General features: G+C 43.5%; 1 protein-coding gene across 2 annotated transcripts in view; it reads left to right on the forward strand.

Moving 5' to 3' along the window:
- Positions 1 to 13786, forward strand: part of SHISAL1 (shisa like 1) — a 121110-nt gene that overhangs the window by 86465 nt on the left and 20859 nt on the right. The gene's annotated exons all lie outside the window — the stretch shown is intronic.

Consider the following 13786-nt stretch of genomic DNA (forward strand, 5'->3'; position numbering starts at 1 on the left):
GCCTGAACGTGCACAGGCTTATTTCCATTTCAATTCTGGAATCCAATTAATAATATTTATAAATAAATCCATAATCCATCCATTAGGCCATCGCCATGGTAACTATGTGAATCCTAAATAAAAAAAAAATTAAAAAAAGGCGGAATCACAAGATGGGGATCGGAGCTCGCTGTCTGCTATGATTCCACTTTCATCTCCCCGCCTGCAGAAAATAACCCTTTACTGCTCACATCCAGTCTTGTCTCGGCTTCTACCGAGCGCTAGAAAGTTTTATAAGGAAACTTTGCGGATAAAAAGTTTCATTTTATATTTTATTTTATAAAAAAAAGTTTTAGTTTTTTTTTATTTTTCTGACCAAGTACCATTTTTAGCATATGGGCCATTAATTTATAAAGCTTCCCCCACCCACCCCGGGTCAGACCCCAAAAGTAAAAAATGTAACCCTAGAACTGAACACGTGAAAAAAAATCTACCATACCCCATGAAAAAAAATCATATCCCCAACCCCCCAGTCCAGACTCTCTAAACAAATCGAGATCTTTGACTAGACCCCTTACTCGACTACGATCCCCTGACCAGATTACCTACTTTCAAAGAAGGCCATAGGAAAGGGATCATTGTTAAAAATATACATGTATATATATATATATATATATATATATATGTTACTTACCCCTCTTCAAAACACAGCCATGTCAATGGACAGTTTCAGTTTCATTCCATACAGTCACCTGACCTCTGAGGCCACTGATTGGCTACAGGATCAGGACTGATGGACATGATGTCATCACTTCTGGTTCCATCCATTAATCACCTGACCTTGCAATTAGTGACCTCAGATGACAGTATGAATGAGACATCATCACTTCTGGTCCCAACAGAGACCACCAAAGGGAGTTTTGAGTGCTAAATAACACTTCTTTTTAAATTTTACAATGATCTCTTTCTTCTGATTACTTCTGAAAAAGGGATGAAAACAACACTTTAATTCCGTATGCTTGTGCCAGCTGCCCACACTTTTGACCGACATCACTGACATCCTACCTAAGAAGGAGGTTTTTTGCAACAGCATCAGGGAGAGAGAACTGTCTCCACTTTTTTTTCTGGAGCCTGATCAATTTCCCTGCAGCACTCCCACAGGGGAAATGAAGAATTACCCAAAAATGAGTATGTTGGGTCCTCCAGAGACACTATTGGTAGCTGTTTTGCTCTTTAAGGATCCTGACCTTGGTACATCAGAATTTCCTAATCAGAATCCTTTAAAATGGGTTTTCTGAACCCCTTAAAAAGATATCAAACCTGTTTGGGGGCTTTTTTTTTACTTATATGAATGTATTTTCGTCTAAAAGTAATTTTTGCAATTGGGTCTCATTAAAAATTTTGCACCATTTGGACTTTACAGTTTCTTTTGCTTCCTTGCATATTTGCTGGCTACAGAATGAGTTAACAGGAAATCTATCAGTGATCTTGTTCTGATGGAGAGCTTGTAACTCTTTTATCTGCTGATTTATGACTTAACAAGTTCTACTCAACTTTCACATGGTCATAAATCAACTGAAAGAGACTGGATAAAAGCGTTACAGCTCACTAAAAGATTCTCAGTTAACTCTTTCTGCATCCAGCGACAGGCAACATTATAGAAGGCAAATGATGCAAAAAAATTTTATGAAACCAAACTGCAAAAATGATATTTAGCACAAAATGCATGCATTTAAGTAAAAAGATGAACCCAAAGTTGTCCTAGATCAAAAATTCACTTTGCAAAAAATCACAACATAGTTCCCTCGACAATTTAAAAAATGGATAGAAGTGGATGAACATGGAATCATAAAAGTGAATGGAAGGGAGATAAGTGTCCCCTCCTTTTCTCTTGTTTTGAAGCGATGGGGCTTCTGTGCCGCCGTCAGCTGAGAAAGCCTCTTGTATCATAGACAGATGTTATTTACAAGGAGCAGATGGGAGGCCACAGGCTGGGAGATTAATAAATTGCTGAAGATTGTATTCATTGAGAATGGCTGCTTGTTTAAGCTCTAGATGTAATTGGCGGTTTTCAAATTCAATGTGACCGTAACCGACAAAATAAATGACTCCCATCGAAATATCAATGCTGGATGTAAAGCGACAATATTACAGTTATGATTAACACAACTGGCAGCAATGCGGTATAGGAAATTAGTAGCAATCACATAAAAAAAAACAAAAATTCTGTGAACGTCAGGAAATCGAAAAGAGCAGATCCACCTCCAGAATTAAGAGATATTCATTACTCCTTCATGAGTGCGTGGGGAAAGGAAGAGAGAACACCCAAAAGTATTACAAATTTGTGCCTCGTTGTTGGATTGTTTCATGGAGATCCGGAGATGACCTTAAGGGACCACCATGGGGTAAACATTTACCCCCTACAAAGCAGTTTACAAAATAGGCTTCATTTGTAGCAATCACATAAAGAAAACAACAATTCCATGAGTCAAGAAAACAACAATTCCATGAGTCAAGAATTCTAAAAGAGCAGATCCACCTCCAAGATTAAGAGATCTTTATTATTACTTCATGTCTGTTCATGGAAAGGAAGAGAAAACACCCAAACGTATTACAAATTTGTGCCTCGTTGGATTGTATCACGGAGTTACAGAGATGATCTTAAAGGACTACCATGTGGTTAAAGTGTACCACCTACAAAGTAGTTTAGGAAATAAGCTTCATTTGTAGCAATCACATAAAAAAACAAAAAAATCTAAATTTTCCGAGAGTCAAGAATACTAAACGAACACATCCACTCCCAAAATTAAGAGACCTTCATTACTCCTTCATGTTTGTGTGGGGAAAGAAAGAGAGAGCACCTAAAAGGATTACAAATTTGTGCCTCGTTGTTGTATTGTATCATGGAGATCGGTGATCATCTTATGGATCCACCATGGGGTAATAGTGTACCACCTAAAAAGCAGTTTAGGAAATTAGTTTTATTTGTAGCAATCACATTAAAACAATTTTGATTTTTTTTTAGTTAAGAATTGGAAAAGAGTAGATTAATTTTCAGAATTATGAGATCTTCATTACTCCGTGGCTGTGTGGGGAAAGGAAGAGAGAACACCTACAAGTATTACAAATTTGTGCCTCGTTGTTGGATTATACATGATCTGGGGATCATCTTAAGGAACCAATATGAGGTTAAAGTTTGCCAGCTATAATGCAGTAGATTGGCTTTCCTGACAAACTTTCAGAGCAGGGATAGACAGAAGAGCAACATTACAATCCATTTGGTAGGAAGATGAGTGCCGGTGACAACATTAAACTTCAGCATTGACGATGACGGAGGACTGTTGGCTCCTTGACCACTTAAAGCCATGTCTTACACTTGGAGGACAAAGAATAAGGTTGATTAAAGAACTACATATCATGGAAGCAGCTAAAATTATTAGTACGGGGCTCCTAGAGAGAAAGGATCATTGTCCTTTTGGTACTTGGTGATAACTAAGAAGTCCCATCAGGACTGTAATGTTAGTCCTAAAAGTGTAAAATGCATTCACGTAGTGAAAATGTGGTGGGACCACCAGGATCTCTTGTAATGAGTGAATAAGAAGGAGTGTGGTGGTATAAAGAATCTCGTGAAAAGAGCTTAATTTTTATCTCCTCTACGAATGCCAATGTGTTGAACCTTTGTCTGGATGTAGGGAATGGACCCAGATTTTCAGAAAATACAATTACATACTGAAGTCAAGAAAACAAGAATTATGCACACCAAGATGAATGAAAACAACCCCAAAAAATCATGAGCACATCAGGAGCGAGACTGAAGACTGTGATAGACAGAAAAGACCTTCTAACGGCCATTCATATGGTTTTCAGGAACTGGACTATTTGTACCACGATTGTGATAAGTGTTGCCATGAAAAACTGGCCAGATGTTAGAATTACCATGAACTTTAAAACAAAGGTCGTTTTTGGAGTTTGGATGGTCAAAATGTCAATCATACACGTTCCAAAAAATAATCAAAGACAATTTTGACTATAACCAATTTAGTTTTCATTGGGTCTAAGGCAGTGTTCACATGGAGTATTTCTAGACATTCAAAAACGATGAGGTTTTTCAAACGGAAACCTCTTCAGGAGGAGTTTTTCTTTTTTCGAAAAGGTTTATATTCCTAAAACCTTTTTTTTTTCAGCCATTCGATTAGAACAGACTTCATCCCAATTTTCTTCAAAGAAGCGACGTGAACGATAATTTTTCAGCCAGAAATTTTTCTAAAGCTTCTTCAAGAAAAATAACACGCAAATAACTGCTCATATGAACAGTGCATAGGAAGAGATTTCCAAGCATTTTTGATGGGGTTCTTGAGCGGGATTTTCAAGCATATCCTCTTCAAAGACTAAAGGCCCCCATACATATTAGGCTAATGTCGGCTGAACCCGCTGATATCATAGGGCTCAGCCAACAGTTCAATGTGTATGGGAGAGCTGACCTGGTGATGGCCAGGAGAGACATCGAGTGCACATGTCCAATTTCGTACTGCCGTTCTCATTGAGATAAGCCACTGGCCAACTTGTAAGTCGGCAACTTTCTCATAGAGAACACAGTAGTACTCAACTGAGCCAGAAGCAAAGATGGCCAAATGATTGGCCAAAGCATCGTTCGACCAACAGTCATCTAATGTACACACTGACATAAGAGTAATTCTGTAAGTGGGTTTGGTTATCAGATCAAGAACTTTAACTAAGGTGAGAAAACGATGGAGGTCCACCATACTAGATCCTTCTAGAATACGGAGATGAGGACTTTAAGTCACGTCATCTATTAATCATAAATAATTCCTGTTTCTACTCCAAACCCCATAAAATCCCATAAAATTAGGGTATCTGTGTTCCTCAGAGAGAGTAGTGTCATGATGTGTAGACCGTAGATCAGTTTTCCCCAACTCTAGTCCTCAAGAGCCACCAACAGGTCATGTTTTCACGATTTCCTTAGTGTTCCTCAGGTGTTTGAATTCTTGTCTGTCCAGGTGATGCAGTTATCACCTGTGCAATACTAAGGAAATCCTGAAAACATGACCTGTTGGTGGCTCTTGAGGTCAGGAGTTGGGGAACACTTCCGTAGATGAAGGCACAATGTGTAATTTCATGGATGTCCTCTAAGGTTTGGTCAACCTCTCCTTTTTCCTTGGACAACACCGGATTCTCCTGTCCCGATTTTGATAGGGGTACTTACTTTATGAGGTCTGGTATTTATTACTATTCTGAATAAATCACTTTCCTCTGTGTTTGCGAAGATGAATTTTGTGAGCACCAATGTATTCTTCTCACTGGCTCCATAAATCTTATTATATGAGGATACACAATCCCCTCCAGTCATTTTTACATTTTATAAGGCAGCTGACTGGGGATTTGAACAGCGCGTTATAAAATTACAAAATAATTTTAGTTATTTTTTTTCTTGCACGTTGAAGCCGCAGACCAGGGATAGAATATCTAGAAGGTTTCTGAAAAATGTCAGCATGTCATTACTGAGTGCGTAATATGCATTATTATTTATTATATGGTCACTTGCTTACGTATGTTGACCTGGATCTTCTTATTGTGTTGCACAAGACAATGGCCTGACATGGCCAACGCTGGTGATCACAAGGGATACATGAGCGATCAGTGCTTAAAGGAGTGCCTCAGTTGCCCTGGAACCTTAAAGGGGTTACACAGTTTCGGAACACCTTTTCCCCAGCTATGTTCTTTACTCATCCTTCCCGGGTCCAGTGCTGAGTCTCCGCCACTGCTCCCAGTGTCTGTTATTTTCTGAAGTCGCGTTAATACTTCTGCAACCAGTGAGCTCAGCATAACAAAATTAAGGATAAGAAACCCATGTACACTAATATGTACTATTAAGTAGAGGGTTGATATGCAAAAGGAAAATATGGACAATCGCAAACAGCATAAGCATAGACACAAGAAAAAACAGGCGATCAAAAAAAGACCAAAAGACTAAATAAATTCAAAAGATAAAACATTGAATCTTTATTGTAATATGACCAAGGTATAAGGAAGATGAAAACAAGTCAAACATGACCATGGTAGCACGAGGGCGACCAAGTGGGGCATACACAGGGCTTATGGACAATGTAGGGGAGAGCAGGTTGCTTAAACATAATTATGCTAATAACATTGGAAGTATAGCTCCCATCCCCAAATTATACATATTAAATACATAACCCAACAGGATATACAAGTATAAAGATAACACTATATCATGATGAAAACATCTTTACCTGTTGGAATGGTAAATGGAGGTCCTCCCAGGTATGACCCCCCCAACGCACGTTTCGGCAAATGGCCTTTCTCAAGGGGTGATGGGAAAAGGGAAGTGAGGGATATTTAAGATAGAGTCCACCAATGAGAAGGTAGATCACACACATGTGACAGGTCAGGCCAATCATACATATAATAGGAATCACTCACAAAGATGGCGCTTGTAACCATGGTTACAGTACATAAGCCAAGCAGCTCCATATGACAACATCTCATATATCAGTGCCCAGCAGGGGAAAGCGGACAAGTACCTCATCCGAGATTTAATTATAATAAAAGCGCCATCACTAACCTATAGAAGATATCACAATAGATATCTAAAATTGAGGCATAGAAAACCTAGGCCCCGTCCCATATTGATGACATCAACAGGCGCGATAGCGATACGCAGTAGTAACGTCAGAGCGGCCACTCCCCCTACTCAGTCACAGACACAAGCGCGTCCAATCATAGTGACGCGATCACAGGACCAAACACCACGTCACAAACTCCTCCCCTTGATGAGTCATATGTGACGGCGCGTCCAACCTAGGGGGAGTGGCCGCTCTGACGTTACTACTGCGTATCGCTATCGCGCCTGTTGATGTCATCAATATGGGACGGGGCCTAGGTTTTCTATGCCCCAATATTAGATATCCATTGTGATATCTTCTATAGGTTAGTGATGGCGCTTTTATTATAATTAAATCTCGGATGAGGTACTTGTCCGCTTTCCCCTGCTGGGCACTGATATATGAGATGTTGTCATATGGAGCTGCTTGGCTTATGTACTGTAACCATGGTTACAAGCGCCATCTTTGTGAGTGATTCCTATTATATGTATGATTGGCCTGACCTGTCACATGTGTGTGATCTACCTTCTCATTGGTGGACTCTATCTTAAATATCCCTCACTTCCCTTTTCCCATCACCCCTTGAGAAAGGCCATTTGCCGAAACGTGCGTTGGGGGGGGTCATACCTGGGAGGACCTCCATTTACCATTCCAACAGGTAAAGATGTTTTCATCATGATATAGTGTTATCTTTATACTTGTATATCCTGTTGGGTTATGTATTTAATATGTATAATTTGGGGATGGGAGCTATACTTCCAATGTTACTAGCATAATTATGTTTAAGCAACCTGCTCTCCCCTACATTGTCCATAAGCCCTGTGTATGCCCCACTTGGTCGCCCTCGTGCTACCATGGTCATGTTTGACTTGTTTTCATCTTCCTTATACCTTGGTCATATTACAATAAAGATTCAATGTTTTATCTTTTGAATTTATTTAGTCTTTTGGACTTTTTTTGATCGCCTGTTTTTTCTTGTGTCTATGCTTAACCAATGAGCTCAGTCTGAGTAGACGGCACTCACAGCGGATGAGTTCACTGATTGGCTGCAGCGCTGTCGATATAACGTTAGTAGTAATGACAATAATAGATCAGGAACCGTGGAGAAGACTCAGTGCAGGACCCAGGGAGGGAGTCACGCTGGGTGAGGGAGGAGTAAGTGCACAACAAAGGGGAGAGGGAGAGTGGAGCCCAAACACTAGGGAAGTGGGTATTGGAGACCTCTAGGCAGATCTAAAATCACCCTGTCTGTCCTAAACGTCCCTATATAGGTTCTGAACCTATCATCAAGCAGGAACCCAATCCCTGACTGACCCTAACGATAGGTCCTGGTTAGGGAGAGGACGGGGTCAGCACTTGCCAGTCCCCACTACAACTAAAGACAGAAAGGGTAGATGAACGAGGGGAACATTTAGCTTGAGAAGACAACCGAGATATCACACCAGCAATACTCAAAGAGTCTTCTGAGAAGGCACTAACCGACTCTTAGTACTTTTAACTAGACAGAGACAAGTAAGAGCTAACACCAGCAACATGCTGCAGACACTGAATGACTTTAAACCTTCAGCAAGGTGCCTAATTAGCAACAGAAGGTGGAGGTAATCGTTGGGTCCTAAAGGGAGAGGGATACCACTCCACAACAGAAAAACAAAAATCAAGAAGGTGTTTGGGTAATCGTAATGATCTTCTGCAGCCAGATCCAGGATGGCTGTTAGTCCCCCTGCCCTGACACAGCCGTGACAGAGGGTGAGTAAAGCCCAGCCCAGCTTGGCTGAGTGTGCATGTGTTAAATGGGACAAGGTTACTATGCATTTGCCAGGCAACTCTGTTTATTGCCCTGTGGAACAAAGGAATGGGGAGCCGTAAATCAACATGCCTGATCTTTCCCTTCCTCTCAACATCAGTTGGAGAAGAATTAGGAGACCATCGTAAATATTAGATAGTGGGCCATGCTTGTCAAAATGGGCAACCTAATGTGTACCGGGCCCTATAAACTTGGGCCCCAATTAATTAAGAAAAATGGCGTAAAACTGTTGCAATCATGAAAAACAAATGTTTGCACGACAGATAGTATAGTATATCATGCAAAAAGATTTGCATAGATTTTTACACCCTCCATAGCTGCTTGCCCCATCCCCAGTATAACTCCTCGCGTGCGGTCAGAGGCGGCATTCCTCATAGTCAGATAATTCCATCATGCTCTGCTGTGAAATTATTTTCTCAGGGGGGTCTTCTGAATATTTCTCCTCTCTTTGTGAAATCTTCGGTTCCTGAGCTGCGATCATCAGTTATGACCCCTTTGGAGTTTTCCGTCAGTCACGTTTGTTAAGAAGGAATATTTTCTGTCTTCTGAAGTTAAGATGGTTTATGAATGCCTTCCACATCTGTGAGCCAAAGACTTAAAGGCACAGAAAACTCACGAGACAAATATAGATGTCATGATCCAGTGTTGGATCTGGCGGTATTAAAATCACTGGGTGAACTTTTTTTTACTTTGGAAAGTTCCAAGGTGTCTTGACTGTCCCCGGTGGTGGTTTTGATATTGCACTTTAGGTTTTTGTGCACTTAATCATGTATCTGGTGTGACACCCTATAAAGGTGTTCTAGGGGGGTGCAATCACTGTTGGTGATAGTTGTTCATTTGCAACCAACCTTGGTGGTGGAAGGAGCTGGAGAGATTGCTCAGCTCAGTCTGAGTCCTGGTGTGGAAGGAGTCACAGAAGGGAGTTCTTTGCAGCGCTGGCTGAACTTGGTGGCAGCTATTCAGGAGGAAGGCTGCAGTCGGTTGCTGGACTCTGTGCTGGAGCATTTGCACAGAGAGAGCTAAGTTTTCTATTTCCCCTGTTTGTGACTTTCCTTATGTGTGATCTAGTGCAGTGGTGGGATTAGTTTCCGCACCGGCCAATGCCCTAGCGAGGGACTAGGTTCAGGGCGAGTCAGGGCATAAGGTTCGCGTGCGGCGACAGGTGAGGAGCCTGTATAGGGAACGTAAGGAGTGTAGGGACGCTGCCTCAGGGGAGCTCAGGAGGTCTCCACGTCCCTATTTCCTATTACAGGGCCCACCACTGTAATTGTTCCTGTGTTTCCCCTTATTATTTAAATTCGCCAGCTGGAGGCGGGGTATCCAGTTTTACGTGTACTTTTTAAATTCGCCAGCTGGAGGCGGTGTGTCCGGCTGCACGTCCCGGTATTATTTAAATTCGCCCTGCTGGAGGCGCTGTATCCATGGTCACGTGTGTCATAAATTTGCCCTGCTGGAGGCGCTGTGTCCAGTCACACGTTGACCATTACATTATCACCAACCCATAAAGTTTTTTTTTTTCTTCTGCTGAGCCATGGACCTACTGCAGACCTTTACTGAAGAGATTAGGGGGCTGCGCGGTGAGTTGGTGCAGCAACTGCAGCAGTTGGTGGGCTTTGGAGGTTTGATTCAGGCACAGGCTCAGCCAGAACCCAAGATATCTCTCCCAGACCGGTTTTCTGGAGGGAGAGATCAATTCTTGGTATTTCAGCAAGCCTGTAAATTATATTTCAGGCTGCGCCCTCGTTCTTCAGGGAGCGAAGAGCAACGGGTGGGAATCATTATGTCCCTTTTGAAGGGGGATCCCCAATCCTGGGCCTTCTCCCTGCCGGACGATTCACCATCTTTAGAGTCCGTGGACGAGTTTTTTGCGGCTTTGGCGCTTGTGTATGGGGATCCTGATGGCGTCTCTCTGGCGGAATTCCGACTCCGTAGGTGTAAACAGGGAGCCCGGGTTGCTGAGGAGTACTGCTCTGAGTTTAGGAGATGGGCCACTAACACTCAGTGGAATGACCCTGCACTTAGGAGTCAATTTGTGCAGGGTCTGTCTCCAAAGTTGCAGGACACTCTGGTGCAGTACGCCGCCCCCAGGTCGCTGGAGGCCGCCATGTCCCTCGCCATCCGGGTGGATAGACGCCTTAGGGAAAGACATACACAAAATGTGCCCCCTGTAGTCCCCTCCGGGGGGGAGGACCCCCCGGTACGGTTTGTGGAACCCAGGCAGCCCGGGGTTGTTGGTACAAATAGGGGGTTGCCTGGGGTTCGCCGTGGTGGGGGGGTATGCTTTTCCTGTGGGAAGCCGAGCCATTTCATGGGAGCCTGCCCAGGGCGTGCCAAGTCTCCGGACGAACCTATGCAAGTAGGAGGTGTTGGGTTGTGTTCAGGCCTGCCTACGGTTCAGGGAGTGGGGTTGGCATGTTTTTCCTGTGGGCAGATTGGTCATTTCCTTAAGGCGTGCCCATTACGTGCCAAAATATCTGTGTCATCTCGGAAGCCGCAGACCCCTGGTCGTTTGGAGGAAGACAACCAGGGAATGTACATTTCCTCCATTTTGCCCTCCCAAGGTATTATGTCAGCGGAAGTGTTGGCTGGCGGGGTACCGGAGGTGATACCGGTGCTTGTGGACAGCGGAGCAGGAGTCAGTCTGGTGGATGCTCGTTTTGTCCAGACTCATGGCCTGAAGTGTAGGACGCTGGCCCAACCTATAAGCATCCAGGCCATTAACTCTGTTCCACTGAGCCAGGGGAGCCTTACCCAAGTCGTAGAAAACATCCATCTGCGTATAGGACGTCATGAGGAGTCCTTGTCATGCTACGTCTTGGAGGGAATGCCAGTACCTATCGTTTTAGGCTTCCCTTGGCTAAAAAAACACAACCCGGGGATAGATTGGCGAGCAAGGGAAGTAGTTAGCTGGGGGCAGTCGTGTGAGGGCTGCTGCCTTGGGACTACTGTCTCTGCCGTCTCTCTTCAGGGGACCCCTTCCTCTCCTGTGAGAGCAGCGATTGTGCGGCGGGAGAGTAGGGGCAAGTTTCAGCCCTCGCCGCTAACAAACCCTGTGAGAGGCAGACCTCGTGGTGGAAAGGGTTGGAGGGTGGTGTACCCTATGGTGTAGTGCGGGGGTGTGAGTGTGGTGACACAGGGGGACGCCTCTGTTATCAGGTCCAGAATTAGTTCACCTATTTTATGACAAACGAATGTGTGCAATAAACGTTCAGGTCCGGACCTGTGTGTGAACGAGCGTGTATGTGTGCCACCAAAAAACATCTTGTGGAAGTGTGTTGTGGAGCCTGATCAGCTCATAACAAACAAACATACACATACATAAACTCGTTCCCCAGGTCGGCGCTGTGGAGATGAGTGGTGCCTCCAAAATGAACGTTATTGCCAATACCAGCGGTGCGTTTGTCATAAACCTGAAGTGTCAGGTAGTGGTGGGGTGAACTCAGGGTCTGGGCGTCCCTGCTGTAGGTGTTTCCCTAATGAGGGTTGGTCTTGAGGGTCCAGAGGCCCCTCATTAAGGAGGGGGTACTGTCATGATCCAGTGTTGGATCTGGCGGTATTAAAATCACTTGGTGAACTTTTTTTTACTTTGGAAAGTTCCAAGGTGTCTTGACTGTCCCCGGTGGTGGTTTTGATATTGCACTTTAGGTTTTTGTGCACTTAATCATGTATCTGGTGTGACACCCTATAAAGGTGTGCTAGGGGGGTGCAATCACTGTTGGTGATAGTTGTTCATTTGCAACCAACCTTGGTGGTGGAAGGAGCTGGAGAGATTGCTCAGCTCAGTCTGAGTCCTGGTGTGGAAGGAGTCACAGAAGGGAGTTCTTTGCAGCGCTGACTGAACTTGGTGGCAGCTATTCAGGAGGAAGGCTGCAGTCGGTTGCTGGACTCTGTGCTGGAGCATTTGCACAGAGAGAGCTAAGTTTTCTATTTCCCCTGTTTGTGACTTTCCTTATGTGTGATCTAGTGCAGTGGTGGGATTAGTTTCCGCACCGGCCAATGCCCTAGCGAGGGACTAGGTTCAGGGCGAGTCAGGGCATAAGGTTCGCGTGCGGCGACAGGTGAGGAGCCTGTATAGGGAACGTAAGGAGTGTAGGGACGCTGCCTCAGGGGAGCTCAGGAGGTCTCCACGTCCCTATTTCCTATTACAGGGCCCACCACTGTAATTGTTCCTGTGTTTCCCCTTATTATTTAAATTTGCCAGCTGGAGGCGGGGTATCCAGTTTTACATGTACTTTTTAAATTCGCCAGCTGGAGGCGGTGTGTCCGGCTGCACGTCCCGGTATTATTTAAATTCGCCCCGCTGGAGGCGCTGTATCCAGGGTCACGTGTGTCATAAATTCGCCCTGCTGGAGGCGCTGTGTCCAGTCACACGTTGACCATTACAATAGAACTGAGTCTGCTTAAAGACATGGTTACATAAAGAGGACCTATGTTCAGGTCAGAAGTGGCCAGTTTTCACTCCTATTTTATTTTTGCTGCTCCCCTGGAATACTCAGTTTTTATTTTTTTAAAATCCGTCTTACGGTTCCAGAGATATGGACATTTTTATTCAGTTCTAATTTGTATGGTCTTTACGAAGTGGGAGAATCTTATAGGGTAATAATACAGAAAGACACGCCCCTGAGGAATCACATAAAGATCATAAAAACTAAAAAGCCTCATATCTCTGGAACCGTATGGGGGATTTAAAAAATAAATAAATCAGAATACTCAACGGAGCAAAAGCTGATTGAGTACTTGCCAGCAATTCTGATTTTGCCAGGACGGTTCCACAAACCGAACCTCAAAAGGGGTGGGACTTATAAAAAAAAATTAGCCAAAAGTGGCAATTTGGAGGTGTTTCTTTATTTTTTTTGGGGGGGTGGTCTTGTTGGTATGGGGTTGGGTTCTGGGGTGCAGGGGACTAATGTATAGAACAAATGGGTTCTAGCACTTACTACAATCATAGACAGATATATCTATGGGTCTTCCAGAAAGGCCTTTGGCCAACTAACTTTTAGTTGACATGTCTAAAAAAAAAATTGCATCAAAGGAAAACCTAACATTGTTGAGTAGATGGGGGTAGTAGGGTCATAATAAAAATCCCTCAATCATCATAATAGTAGTAGTGCCTATTTCTATCATAGGATTGTTATTGGGCTAAAGGTGTTGTCCAGTTTGATCAATCACTTTTTTGGTAAATTCCCCCCCACACCACCTCCCTCTTTTATAAACTGATTACAGTGTTTCTGATGGCGATCAATTCTAGTCTAACAAGAAATCCAGCAAATATCCTGCAGCGCCCCCAGAGGAGAAATGAAGAATTACACAATTCTCATTCATCCTATCTTTGTAATAAATGAATAAATGGGCAATTTAA

The sequence above is a fragment of the Dendrobates tinctorius genome, unplaced genomic scaffold, assembly GCF_039654945.1.
Source record: "Dendrobates tinctorius isolate UK_male_01 unplaced genomic scaffold, ASM3965494v1 ptg000020l, whole genome shotgun sequence".
Taxonomy (NCBI): domain Eukaryota; kingdom Metazoa; phylum Chordata; class Amphibia; order Anura; family Dendrobatidae; genus Dendrobates; species Dendrobates tinctorius.